This window comes from Podarcis vaucheri, assembly GCF_965113315.1.
Source record: "Podarcis vaucheri genome assembly, chromosome: 2".
Lineage (NCBI taxonomy): Eukaryota > Metazoa > Chordata > Lepidosauria > Squamata > Lacertidae > Podarcis > Podarcis vaucheri.
In genome coordinates, this window is record NC_138760.1 from 63,643,294 (window position 1) to 63,656,669 (window position 13,376).

Consider the following 13,376-nt stretch of genomic DNA (forward strand, 5'->3'; position numbering starts at 1 on the left):
GATAAAACGATAACAGATGCAACAAAGGCAATTGTGTGAATAAAATTGTAGCAGTAGCACATGGGGAGTGGGTAGCAGCAGTGGCAAATTCTAGTGTCTGGCTGCCACTGCCAACCTGGGTGCCCACAACCTCAGTGTGCCCTGTCCCTGTCCTGATAAGTACAGTAGTGCCACCATCACCAAGAGGGCCCTGCTGCTGCAACCTCCAACATGTGCCACTGCTGTCTGAGCACAGCAGACAGCGAGAACTGCTTAAAAGCAGCTATAAGGGATTAAGAATTAGTATTGAATTTTAATTTGTTTTTGTTTGGAGTAACATCATAGTGACACTATTGTAGGTGCTAGGAGAACATAGAACAAATGGGATGCCCACCACTCTCTGGCCCTCTCCTCAGTCACCAATCGCCACACCTTAAGGCAACAGAGGCACCCCGAGAGAAGCCTCCAATTTTGTTCCTATGTACATAAGTACATAAGCCTCACCTACTCCAGTCCTAAGCCACCAATACTTACAAGGTAAGCACTGCCACTTTGAATTGTGTCTGTAAGTGAAGCGGGAGCCAGTGCAGGTGCTCAGGCAATGGTGAGATGTGATCCTGTAACCTGGTTCCAGTTTGCAGCCTCATGGCTCTGTGTGGATCAAAATCCCATCTCTGAACTTTCTTCAAAGGCAGTTGGATGTACAATGCATTTCAGTAATCTAACCTGAAGGTTAGCAGAGCATGGATAACTGAGGCCAGGCTATCTCTGTACATCTGGTCCGTCAACCAGCATTCTGGGCTGGTAACAAAATTGGAATTAGCAATCCCTCCCCCCCCCATTTCTTCCCTCCTATACCCTCAAAATCTGCTCTGTGGGGTTGTGAGACACAATATTGGTTTTCACCCTCTAACTACAACACTTGTATACTCCACAAATATTTTTTGTCTTGAAAGACAGCGAGAAATGGAAATTAATATGTATCCTCTTAAATGAATTTGTTTCGTTGATATGATGTGGATGCAATCTTTTACTTTCTGTTACCCTTCTGCAGCGCTGGATTTAGGTTTGATGAGGGCCTAAGCTGCTGAAGGTAACAGGGGCCCTTTATATGTCCAGCTGTCCTTTGTCAACCACAAATTGTCACTGTTTTTGTGTTAAATATATGCTATGTGGTAATTTATGGACCTAATAGGTATCTAAAGCCATTTGCACATGCAGAATGTAGGCACCCTGTATATAGAAATGAGCAAACCAGTGATATTTTAGTGAGCAGGCTAGCAGGCAGGGCCCACTACTTACATCATAGGAGCCTCCACAACACAAAACACTGTTGCTGTATGTAGGTTTTATTTTATTTGTTTTTTATCTTATATTTTGGAAGTGTACATCCAGTTTAAATTTGGGGGGAGGGAGAGTGGGGCCCTAAGCTATAGCTTGTTTAGCTTATACAGTAGTACCTCGGGTTACATATGCTTCAGGTTACAGACGCTTCAGGTTACAGACTCCGCTAACCCAGAAATAGTGCTTCAGGTTAAGAACTTTGCTTCAGGATGAGAACAGAAATCGCACGGCAGTGATGCAGCAGCAGTGGGAGGCCCCATTAGTTAAAGTGGTGCTTCAGGTTAAGAACAGTTTCAGGTTAAGAACGGGCCTCCGGAACGAATTAAGTACTTAACCCAAGGTACCACTGTACGTAAATCTGGCACTGCCCTTGTGGCACATTTTAACTTTCACGGTGAATGACAGCAAGAGATTGGGTGTTTCTGAATGAATTCTTTCGAAGTTTTTCCTCATACCTTCGGGGTTTATGCTGAAGCTGGATCTCATGACAGAAGAGTCAACATTATAAGCTCTTAGAAAGGTCTGAGTGTCTTGTAGATGGTCTCAAGTGGATGCGCTTTGAGAAGACTGTTATCGCAGCTTACATTAGCAGCTGAAGGGACTTTGTCTCCTACCAATGCCCTGGGCTGACCTTTGACCCCCACATCTTCCCTCTGTGAAGATCTGAAGGGTGTGTGACCACAGTCCTAAGAAATGGAGAGGGCTTTTGTGTGCCAAAGAAAGAAGAACACAAACATGGTGTGTTCTGAAAAGAAACAAAATGAAACAGGGGGGGAAAGTCCTGTCCCAGGAACAGGGAAAACTATAGAGAGGGAGATACACATTCAGACACAGACACACACACACACACACACACACACACACACACACACACACACTGTACACACAGAGAGCACAAAGCTCAGCACTACTGCAAGGAAGAATGTAGCCTTTGCAGCCCTAATTCAATTATAACTCAAAATAATAATAAAAAAGACTGGTTTCGTTTCTACCTAGCCAAAGCCCCCTGAGACCTTAAGTCAGGATGCATTCATAATATATGTTATAGTTTTAACTCTGCCCTAGCTTTTCAGTTACATTTTCTTCCTCTTTTGATCTGTATCTTAGTATTGTTGAACACAGTCTTGAGACTGTGTTCAGTGAATGAGTAAGAGGGGCAAACATTACATGCTTACACTATTTTACATATCAACTTCCACTTTCACTTCCATCAAAATTAAAGTGCACGTCATGTGTCTGTCACAGCCCCAGCCATCATCTCCCTCACAGTTCGGCATTTAGCAAATATGCAATATGACCAGTGGTTTATAAGAGTCTGGAGTTCATCCAGGGGGCTGGGAGAGCCCAATCCAAACTGAAAGGGGTACTGCAGATGTCTTATTCCCCCCCCCCAATAAAAAAATCCCCTTTCCATACAATGAGAGGTTAATTTCTAAAATGAATGATAGTCAAATTGCTTGGAAACCACTCATCTCTTCTCAAATTATAGTGTAGGAAATGCCCTTTGAACATGCTCAAAATCACTTATTCATATTTTTCAGGAAAGACAACAAGGAATAAAGAGAGAACATTCTGAAGTATGCTGAATATAATAGGAACTGTTACTATTGTCTTTAAGCAGATTTTGAACTGTGTTTCAAATTAGTTTTGGCTATTGAAAATACTTTAGTTTTTCTAAAAAGTTTTGGGTGTCCAAGACTGAATTCCTTCTGGTGTTCTGCCCTTCACTGAGCTACTGCCTCACAGTTTCAACTGTATTCTGTGTTGTACCCCTGCACCCTTGACAAGGTTGCATGCTTCATGGTAGCCTGTTGTTTTTAAAGGACTCTACTGTCTCAAAGGCTTTATGCATATTGTTGAATACATGCCTCCCATTGAATTCAGTGGCACATATTTCTGAGTAGTTGTATGTAGGACTCCACTGTAGTTAAATTACCACCAGAATCTCAGAATAATTAGACTCTCTTATGTTTATGCATCAACATTTTTCAGGATGTGGTTGGCAGGCAGGACAAGATGGAATCCACAAATTGAACAGAACTGAGTTATTCAAACACAAGATCTGCACTCCTTGATTGTATTCTTCCCCTGGCTGTGGTAAATTCAGAAATCAGTTGGATCCATTTGTTCTCTCTTTGCTTTGCTGATGGTTGCCTGTTTTTTATTTTATGTTATGCTTTGTGCTGACTCAAGATACCTGAATCCTGAAATAGGAATCACAGAAGTCCTTCCTTCCTTCCTTCCTTCCTTCCTTCCTTCCTTCCTTCCTTCCTTCCTTTCTTCGACTGCAGAGGAAGCAGTGTCTTTCATAAGAAACATTTTTTTAAAAAAAATGTTCGTTATTTTCTCCTCCACCCCAGGTTAATCCACCCACAGTGCTCCCTTACACATAACCAGGGGCAATGTAAGAATAGATCAGTATGAGCTCTTTTGTGTATCCCCACGAACAGCCCCACCATGGCAAGTGGCTTTAAAACAATTTTTTTAAAAAAGGAACTCCAGATAGATTTTTTTTTCGGGGGGGGGGGGAGGGAATCTCCCAAAGTGGCTCCTAAATACCTCCTGTAATCCCACCTCCTTTCCCTTTCTTACTTTTGTGTATCCCGATTAACCCATTTGTTTCTGCCCCTCTCCTTCCCTTTGAGGTCTTACTGTGGATTTCTTTGTGGATTGTCTGAAAAGGTGTGGTGCTGTTAATTATAAATCTGACCCAGTAGCAAAGGGGACCCACAGCTATATTTAACAGGACATAATGTTGGGCTGTTTATTATGACTTTTACATAACCAAACTTGATGTGTCCATTTATCTTGCATAGAACTTGCTTAATAGACAAGCACATTGTGTGTGTGTGTGTGTGTGTGTGTGTGTGTGTGTGTTGTGCTCTCTCTCCTTATTCCCAGTTGATCAGCTCAATGAATCCAGAGTCAAATGGTCAAGGCCATATGCGTATGAAAGAATGGGTTGAGTTTCCATCCATTCACTCAACCTCTGCATGGATTTCACACTTTCTATCCTGTTAGGGTGCCCACCGTTTACTTGAATGCTGAGGGCTCCTTTTCTTTGGGCATGTGTTTTCTTTTTCTCCCCCCTTGTGTCATCTGGGTTTAATCTAGTTAGGAGATTTTATGCCCAAAGTTGCGCTGTTAACAGCAATTGTTTAAAATTTGGATCAGGAAAGAATGCTTTAAAATCTTTGGAGCCTCCCCCTCCCTCCCTCCTTCCATTCCCGCTTGAGCTTCACATACCTAAGCTCTGCCCCAGCTGCATAATTTAAGCTTAATACCAAGAAGAGCTGGGCGTAAGAGGAGGGGGAGTGCGCGATGGAGGCTCGCAAATGGGCGGCTTCGCTGCCTTGAAAGCATCCACTGCTGTCTTCAGAAGCACAAACAGATGCAAATGTCTCTGCAAAAACATGACACAATGCAATTCAGGGAGACTCTGGCCTTTCAGAACCTCTGAATCGCTCTCCAAAGCTGGCCTCATTAGAGTAAGTAGAGGTAATAGGCCCACTTGGAGTTTCCCCCTTCAAATTGCCCCCTCCCCTGAAAAGGCTGCTGCGGAGTGACTAGTGGAAGGCATAGGCTGGAGTTGGAGGGGGGGGGGAGAGGGAGGCAGAAGAAGGTGCAGAAGATGTCCTTGTTAAGTCATTTGTACTTAAAAGCAGTGGGATGGGGGGAGGGGGGGAGATGTTTTCTGCCCCCTTCTGTAAGGGAGGCAGAGGCATCCCACCAGGCTACACATCAGAGGGAACATGGGAGGGGGTGTGTGATGTTGTGCTCGTGTCATTTGGAACTTTGGTGAGTAAAAGAAAGAGGGGGGGGGAGAGAGAAAGAAACGCAGAAGGTACTAGGTTGAATACTTGGGGTAAATCAGTAATAGAGCTAAAGGGCATATGCCTGTAGGGAATATGTTGGCATAAAAGAGCTTTGAGAGGGGCCATTCATAGGCACAAAGGGAGATTTGAATTGCTGGCTTCACAATGGCATGAAAGGATGAGCTCAGGGTGTTCTGAAACAAAGTGGAAATCATACTGCCCCGAACAGCTCTAATAAGCTTTTAACTATTTTACATTATGGCTTTACCTCTCTTGCCCAGCCCCCTCTTTTTTGTGTGAACCAAGTGCCAGGCTCACTTAAAAGTCTGATTTATACTCCCCCCCCCCTTCATGGTAACTTTGGAGAAAAATAGACATGGACTCAAAGGCAGTAATTCAGCTTTTTCAAAAGTGTGAGGAGGGGGAAGATGCCATCGCCGGATGGCTCTGGAAAAGGAGACTTGTGTGCATCGTGCTCCCTTGATTTACAACACAAGAGAAGGAGAGTACGCCATGCCACCGACACCATCCGTGGCTCCCTAGGCAGGCAACCGGAGGCCTCCTTGCCTGGCTCCACTGGGCTTGTTGGTAGAGGATTTTGGAAAAGGAAACATTGGATCAAAAGAATATCCACAGTTACTAGTACTGGCCAGCGACCACACGATTCACCTGGTATCTGTAGCATTCAGGTGTAGCTTGATCTCTTTTAGAGCCACACTGTTGTCCGGTTTGATTTGTTATCTGAATCCAAATCTGACCTGTCAAATCCGAAGCTTTGTTTCACCCCCATTGACTACAATGGGAAATCTGAAAATGGCTATAACTTTTATGCCTCTTGACCTAAGTGGATGAATTTTTTTCAGCTAAAGGAGTCACTCCAGAGAGGATTAGGTCTGCCAAATTTAACTTTTCTTGTTTTCTGACAGAATTGGATGCAAATTGGAAACACGCTCACCTCTTCTGAGGGAATGTTGCCTGCCAAAGTTCAGACAGATAGGTCCAGGAGCTACCGGCTAGAGGATTTTTCCTTTTTAAAATAAAAAACTAGGGAGGTCACGGTTATCCCCCCCCCCATCTTCCTGGATGGATGGTCTGTGAAGAAAAAGGAGAGAGCTGTGGTTTTTAATTTCCACCCTCACTTCTCATTTTCACCCTTTGCCTTATTGCGGGCATGTCCAAAGTCTGCTTCGGGGGCCTAATCCGGCCTGCCGCTCAGTTTAATCCTGCCCCTGAGGCAGTTTATTTATTTCCTGGAGTAAAATCCTCAACAACTTCAATCCTTAAAAAAAGGCTAACAACTTTGGTTGGCCCTTTGTTCGGCCCTCACTGCCCTTCACTTCATCAAATCTGGCCCTCTTTGAAAAAAGTTTGAACACCACTGCCTTATTGAAAATCTGAATGTTTCCCCAGTCAGCTTCATTCTGTTTCTTGGAGTGGAGGGAGGTGTGATTAACCATTTCAAAAAAGTGAAATCACAGAACACCTTGGAAGTATGATCTTAAGTTGCCATGTTAATGGTGTGATCAGACTCAGGAACAAGAGATCATGACCTCAATTTCCCCAGTCACTCCATTACCTGGGGTATGCCCAGAGCCAAAGCACACCCCTAACAGTTACTATTTCTGTTTCTGATCTTACGTCAAAATTGTCAATGTGCATGCCGTTTGGGTGGGGTGGGGGGATCCTGACCTGTCCATAGCTGAACTAAACTTTATACTATGTTCTTCGTAATGATTAAGAGGAGGTGTAGAGCATTCCTGGGCATTCCTTCAACATCAAGAAAGTCCAAATCATTGCTGGAGAACCAAAATGAGCTGATGGTGTCAGAGTGCAGATGCCCAGGAGAATAAGAAGCAGAATTATACTTACTGTAGTTGATAGCAGGCTGCCTTGGACCCAGGGTGTCAAATATTTGGAAACAGCACATGCACTGTGCCAGAGGCAAGCGACCCTTAAAACTCCATTTTGGCATCGGCTTGGTTCTTCAAGGGTGGAAGCTGCTGCAGTGAAAGCAAACTGATGGCTCAGGCTATGTGTCGGCAAGTAGTTTTGTCCTTTGTACGTATTTTATTTCTTTGGAGCACCACACAGTGGTTGTCAGACCAAAACATGAGATATGTTTGTCCTGGAGGGGAGCGGCATTGTTGTAAGGCATGGGGAACCTCTGGCGCATGGACCAAATTAGGTATTTGATTGAATTATTAATGTAAATAATAATAGTAATCATCACCATCACCATCAGGAAGCTAGCCTTGAATATGATAATACAAAATTGCAGGCAGTGCAAAATGTCGTGGCTCATCTTTGGAGTGGAGCTGTTAATGGGAACCTGAAAACTCAAAATGACTGCCAATATATTTCCAATCTGAGTTCAAGTTTATACAGATGGCATATAACGTCCTGAAAGAGTGTCTCCCCTATATGTTTCTGCCTGAGAGTTAAGATCCGTCATATCCTGCTGTTTGAATCTACACATTTAACAGTGACTTGGGTCACTGAGTGAGCCTTTTCAGCTGTGGTACCCGATCTTTAGAATCCCTCACCTTTTGAATCCATCTGGCAGCTTTGATTTTGGCATTTAGATGCGAGCTTGGCTTTAGAGGCCAATACAGTGGTACCTCTGGTTAAGAACTTAATTTGTTCTGGAGTTTTGTTCTTAACCTAAGGTACCACTTTAGCTAATGGGGCCTCCCTGCCACCACACAATTTCTGTTCTCACCCTGAAGCAAAGTTCTTAACCCGAGGTACTATTTCTGGGTTAGCGGAGTCTGTAACCTAAAGTGTCTGTAACCTGAAGCGTCTGTAACCCGAGGTACCACTGTACTAAGATAACACTAATGTCAGCTGAAATGATATCTGGGGCATATTGTATTTTTAAATTTCTCCTTGTATTTTTAGTGATTTTATTATCATGTTAATTCTTATTTAATTATATTTTGTTGTTAACTAGCCTGAGATTTTCAGATTAATGATAGGATATAAATATGAGTAATAAATAAATAAATAAAAGCCTTATTTTCTACCTTAACATTCATGTACCATTAGGAATAAGATAATTTTAGAAAGTTTTCCATGCGGTGAAAAAAGTGTACGCACTGTATTTAGTGGGACATTTCCCCAAGCTGATGTGTTTGTTCCAGCCATTCTCTTTTACACCCATTAATGTAATTCCTTGCCCATCGGCAGTAAATGCAATGTTCCCAACTCATCTGATAGGTTTAGGTGCTAATGTTCCACGCTGGCGCAACGGTATCCCAAAGGTTATCATCGAATGCCTATAAAAAGGACTGTCCATTTGTTCCTAGACTCTGGCTGTGTATAGAATTTCCATGATCTATATCTCATTCCTCCTTGGAGTTCCTATAGCGGAAAATGCACACACATCACACAGTGCCTCTGTTGGCTCAGGCTGAATGAGAGCAGCTGCTGCCTTCTGGCCTCGATTGACAGCTCCCTTTGCCAAGCCGATGCACCCGATACACTGCTCTGAGTCTCCAAGGGCCTGAACAAGTGCTCCCCATTTAGGAAGTGACATGGAGAGTGCCACAGGTGATGATGCAGAGCCATTCAGGTAACACAGATCCTCCTCCTCGAGAGCCACTCAGGACTAATTAGCTGCCACTTGACTTATCAAGGAGCCATTGTCATTCTGTTGGTAACATGATGTTTCTCGGGGAAGGACAGTCCCAGCTGAGCACAAACAAGGGGAGGGGAAATTGTACTGTCCGAAAATTGATTAAAGACTCGTTTGCCTTTCCCTTCAACCTGCTGAAAGCTTCAGTGACCTGGATAAACAAACAGGCAAACTGGTTAGTCTCCCAGAAAGCAATGGATAAATGAGGGAAGAGAGATCCGTCCTGGCAGACAGAAGCGACGACAGGGGAAATTTCACCCCAAGCCGGAAACACAAGTTTGAAGCAAGTCCCGATACTTTTGAAAATGAGAAAAAATATATATGAGGAAACAGCGGTGTCTTTAGCATATGCATCGCTGGGGGGCAAAGATCTGCCCAGTGCCCCCAAGTGGCGCAAAGTGTCTTTGTTAAAAGAGTGCACAAAGTCGAAAGTCCTTTGTATTAGGTATACGTTTTGGTAATACCTAGGTATATATGTATTTTGTTTTTCTAGCTTGATCAAAATTATTTATTGTTTCATAACAGGTAGATAGTTAAGAGCTTAGGCGGCTTCAGCAGTGGGCGCCTGGAGCACCCCAGAGTTTGGCGCCTGGGTGCCCCACACCCCCAGGTAAAGACAGCCCTGTGAGGAAAATAGGTTTTGTTTGTGAAGAAGAGTAATGGTGCATGATATATACATTCTAAATCAAAATCCAAGGAACTTGTATCGAGAGCTTCTCCTTAATTGAACAAAGCACTTAAACACAGCTGAAAATATTTTAGCACCTGCATGTGGGTGTCTGAGAGAGAATGGATATGTATGTAGCTGAGCCAGTCCATCTATGACTATGTGAAAATATGACAGGGGATATTAATTTTTTTTAAAATATTATATGTTATTTCGTATTTGTATTTATGGGCTGGGAGCATTGTTTAGGGGGCTTTTGTGGGGGGGATGCATTTTTATTAGTTTGTATACATAAGTATTGTTAACTGTTTTAATTGTTTTTATTATGTATTTTGTGCTTTTCGTATTGTAACTTTACGTATGTTGTGAACCTCCCTGAGACCAATGGGTTTAGGGTGGTATACAAATTTTAATAATAATGATGATGATGATGATGATGCCATGCAGATGTGTAAATGTGTGTGTAAACAGATATGTTTTCAGTGTTGTCCACAGGTGAGATAAATGGATAAACACAAATTGCTAAGAAGAACAAAATAGACTGAGGTAGGCAAGGCTCAGGTGTGCACGAAAGCCCACACCCTGTGAGCTAATGCCTCATCCCAGCCCAATAGGGATGTGGGTATGTGGTAGGGAGGAAATGTACATACATACATAATTTTATTTGTATGCCACCTTTCCATAGTTAAAGCCTCTGCCTCCATCCCAGCAAGAATATCCATGGGAGGTTGAATATGTGACCATAGACCATACCCCCATAACAGAAGGGACAGGGGCTGTGCTACCTGTTTGCTTCTTGCAATCGCTCTGTTTGCTTGTCATTTAGTGAATAATAATAATAATAATAATAATAATAATAATAATTGGGCAGCTCCCAACAGAATATTAAAAACACGATAAAACATCAAACATTAAAAACTTCCCTAAACAGGGCTGCCTTCAGATGTCTTCTAAAGGTAGTTGTTTCTTTCCTTGACATCTGATGGGTGGGCATTCCACAGGGTGGGCACCACTACTGAGAAGGCCCTCTGCCTGGTTGCCTGTAACCTCACTTTTCACAGTGAGGGAACCGCCAGAAGGCCCTCAGAGCTGGACCTCAGTGTCCGGGCTGAATGATGGGAGTGGAGACGCTTCTTCAGGTATACTGGGCCAAGGCCATTTAGGGCTTTAAAGGTCATCACCAACACTTTGAATTGTGCCCAGAAACGTACTGGGAGCCAATGCAGAATGTGGGAGAAAAGCTCTAAACAGAAACACCATATTAAGTGAAATAAGCTGTTTGTTTACACAAACGGGGACTATTAACTAATATCAATTGAGCATAATCCATTATTTGTGCAACATATCATATTCTTCAATAATAGGCTGAGATTGCTTTGAGCTAGCCCTCAGTGCCCTTTTTCGGAGTGTAATGTCCTGTAGCCTCCACCTGGAATGCTAAGTATGCTATAAGCCAAGAAATAACATAGCAAAGTGTTAGGCAGGCTAACAAATCCTCATTTGGAAAAATATACTCTGACACGATCAGTCATAGATTTATGAGGGTAAAAAAAAAACTGCACATAAGTAGAAATAAGAATATCTTTTAAAATCTCTTTATTTACACTCATCTCAGCATAGCTTAACTTCTGCAAGGTGCTTCATTCTGAGGGCCACGCTCAAAGATGGCCAACCCTCTGAGGACCAAATGTCAGGGGTAGTCAAGGGCAATTGTCCCACACATGCCCTACACCAGACACAACACCCGCACCACATGTACATGCCACACATACTCCTACTGCATGTGTGCGTGCACATACACACACATACATGCAGTACCTACACTCACCAAAGGCAACTAGCACAAACTTTAGATGTGTGCCTTAGCACATACGATATTTGTACATGTGCAAGCAAAATGGATGCTTTTGTGAATTGGGTTCTGCTGTCTCGCCCATTGACCTTCTCAGCCTTGGAAAGTGCTGGTAGATGGAGCAACTGCGGAAAAAGCTGCCTCTCTGACAGCTTTAGGATCCCTGCCCTAAATCTTTTGACTAATAAGATGTTTTGCTCCAGTCAGTGTGCACTTCTAATTAATTAACATTAAACAGCCATTGATCAATTAGCTTAAGTGGGCTATGTGTAGCTCTCCTAAGTCACACAGTCATTTTGTTGAATAATACCATAATCATTAAAAAAATAAAAGTCCCATCTTAATCAAAAGCATTGAAACCATGTAAGTCTGTTTTCCTTCTTCATTTTTCCTATTCTTCATTTTAGCCCTCGATGTTGTTAATGTACTAATCCATAAATGTGCTAATCCAGCCTGTGTGAGTTTACGATGGAGGTACTACCATGAGTACTAGATGTGGTGTGTCAACATGACACCTGTCAGCTAAAATGCCTGGGTGCCAAAAGGCATCCATTAGCTACCATTTACCCTCAGTGGCCAACAACTGGAAAACATTAGCCTGCGCAGAACTTTCTTTATGTATGCTACAACAGCAGCAAGAATACTTATTGTAAAGTATTGGAAGACACAAGATTTACCCACTCTGGAAGAATGGCAGATGAAAGTGATGGACTACATGGAATTGGCAGAAATGACTGGCAGAATCCGAGACCAGGGAGAAGAGTCGGTGGAAGAAGATTGGAGGAAATTTAAAGACTATTTACAGAAATATTGCAAAATTAAGGAATGTTAGAATGATGTTAGATTGAAGTTAAGTGGTTTCTAGCGGTAATGGTTTAAAAGAATATGGAAAAATTGGATTTTTAATAGGTAAAAATTTAATGTTATAATATATTAAGATTAAACATCAGGATAATAAGGAGGGAAAGGAATTGCTGAACTAATAAATTGAACTGGAATACAAAAAAGGGAGGTATGAGGAGGTCCGGGAAACAAGTAAATGAAAGATAAGTGATGTAAAGATGGAATTATTTTTAATTGTTTTTTATTTCTTATTTCTTCTTTTTTCTTTTTCATTATGTAATATTGTGAAAACTTTAATAAATATTTATATAAAAAAGGAAAACATTAGCCTGCGAGCGCTCCAATTGCTTTGAAGACGCTTGAACTCAGGACGAAAGGGAGAAACATGCTAAGAGGAAGGCACGCTTGGCAAACTTGGCTACAAGTGATGGCCAAATAAGAAGAAAGAAGACTCTCAGTGGCTGTGTGGCCAAACTCAGGCCACCCAGCATTGCCACTGCCCTGTCTTGAGGCCAGAAATGCACTTGTCCTTCATGTCCAAAGGAAAAAGGATTCTTCTTCCAAGCCATTTCTTTCCCTAGCCTTTTTGGTCCAACATATTCTCCTATTCACTCCTGGGATGCTGGTGGAGTTGTGGGTTAAACTACAGAGCCTAGGACTTGCCGATCAGAAGGTCGGCGGTTTGGATCCCCGTGACGGGGTGAGCTCCCGTTGCTCGGTCCCAGCTCCTGCCAACCTAGCCGTTTGAAAGCACGTCAAAGTGCAAGCACATAAATAGGTACTGCTCCGGCGGGAAGGTAAACGGCGTTTCCGTGCACTGCTCTGGTTCACCAGAAGCGGCTTAGTCATGCTGGCCACATGACCCGGAAGCTGTACGCCAGCTCCCTCAGCCAATAAAGCGAGATGAGCGCCGCAACCCCAGAGTTGGTCACAACTGGACCTAATGGTCAGGGGTCCCTTTACCTTTACCTTTATTCTCCTCTTCTCTTCGATCAGGAAATAACCAGATTGTACCTGCTGAAGAAAGCTTCCCATGCAACCACTTGCAGGCACTGCCATTAAACCTAAGCTGGACTCCAGCCCAGTCCATTTTGTGATGACCACCCATCGTACTTGCTTCCCACCAACATGTTTGTTTCACAGATATACTTGAGTAACATACAAAAATTGAATGACGCTGCTTTTTGCATTTCTCACACTGCCTTTAAAATCAGTGAAATTTGTCATCATGGTTGCTTTAAT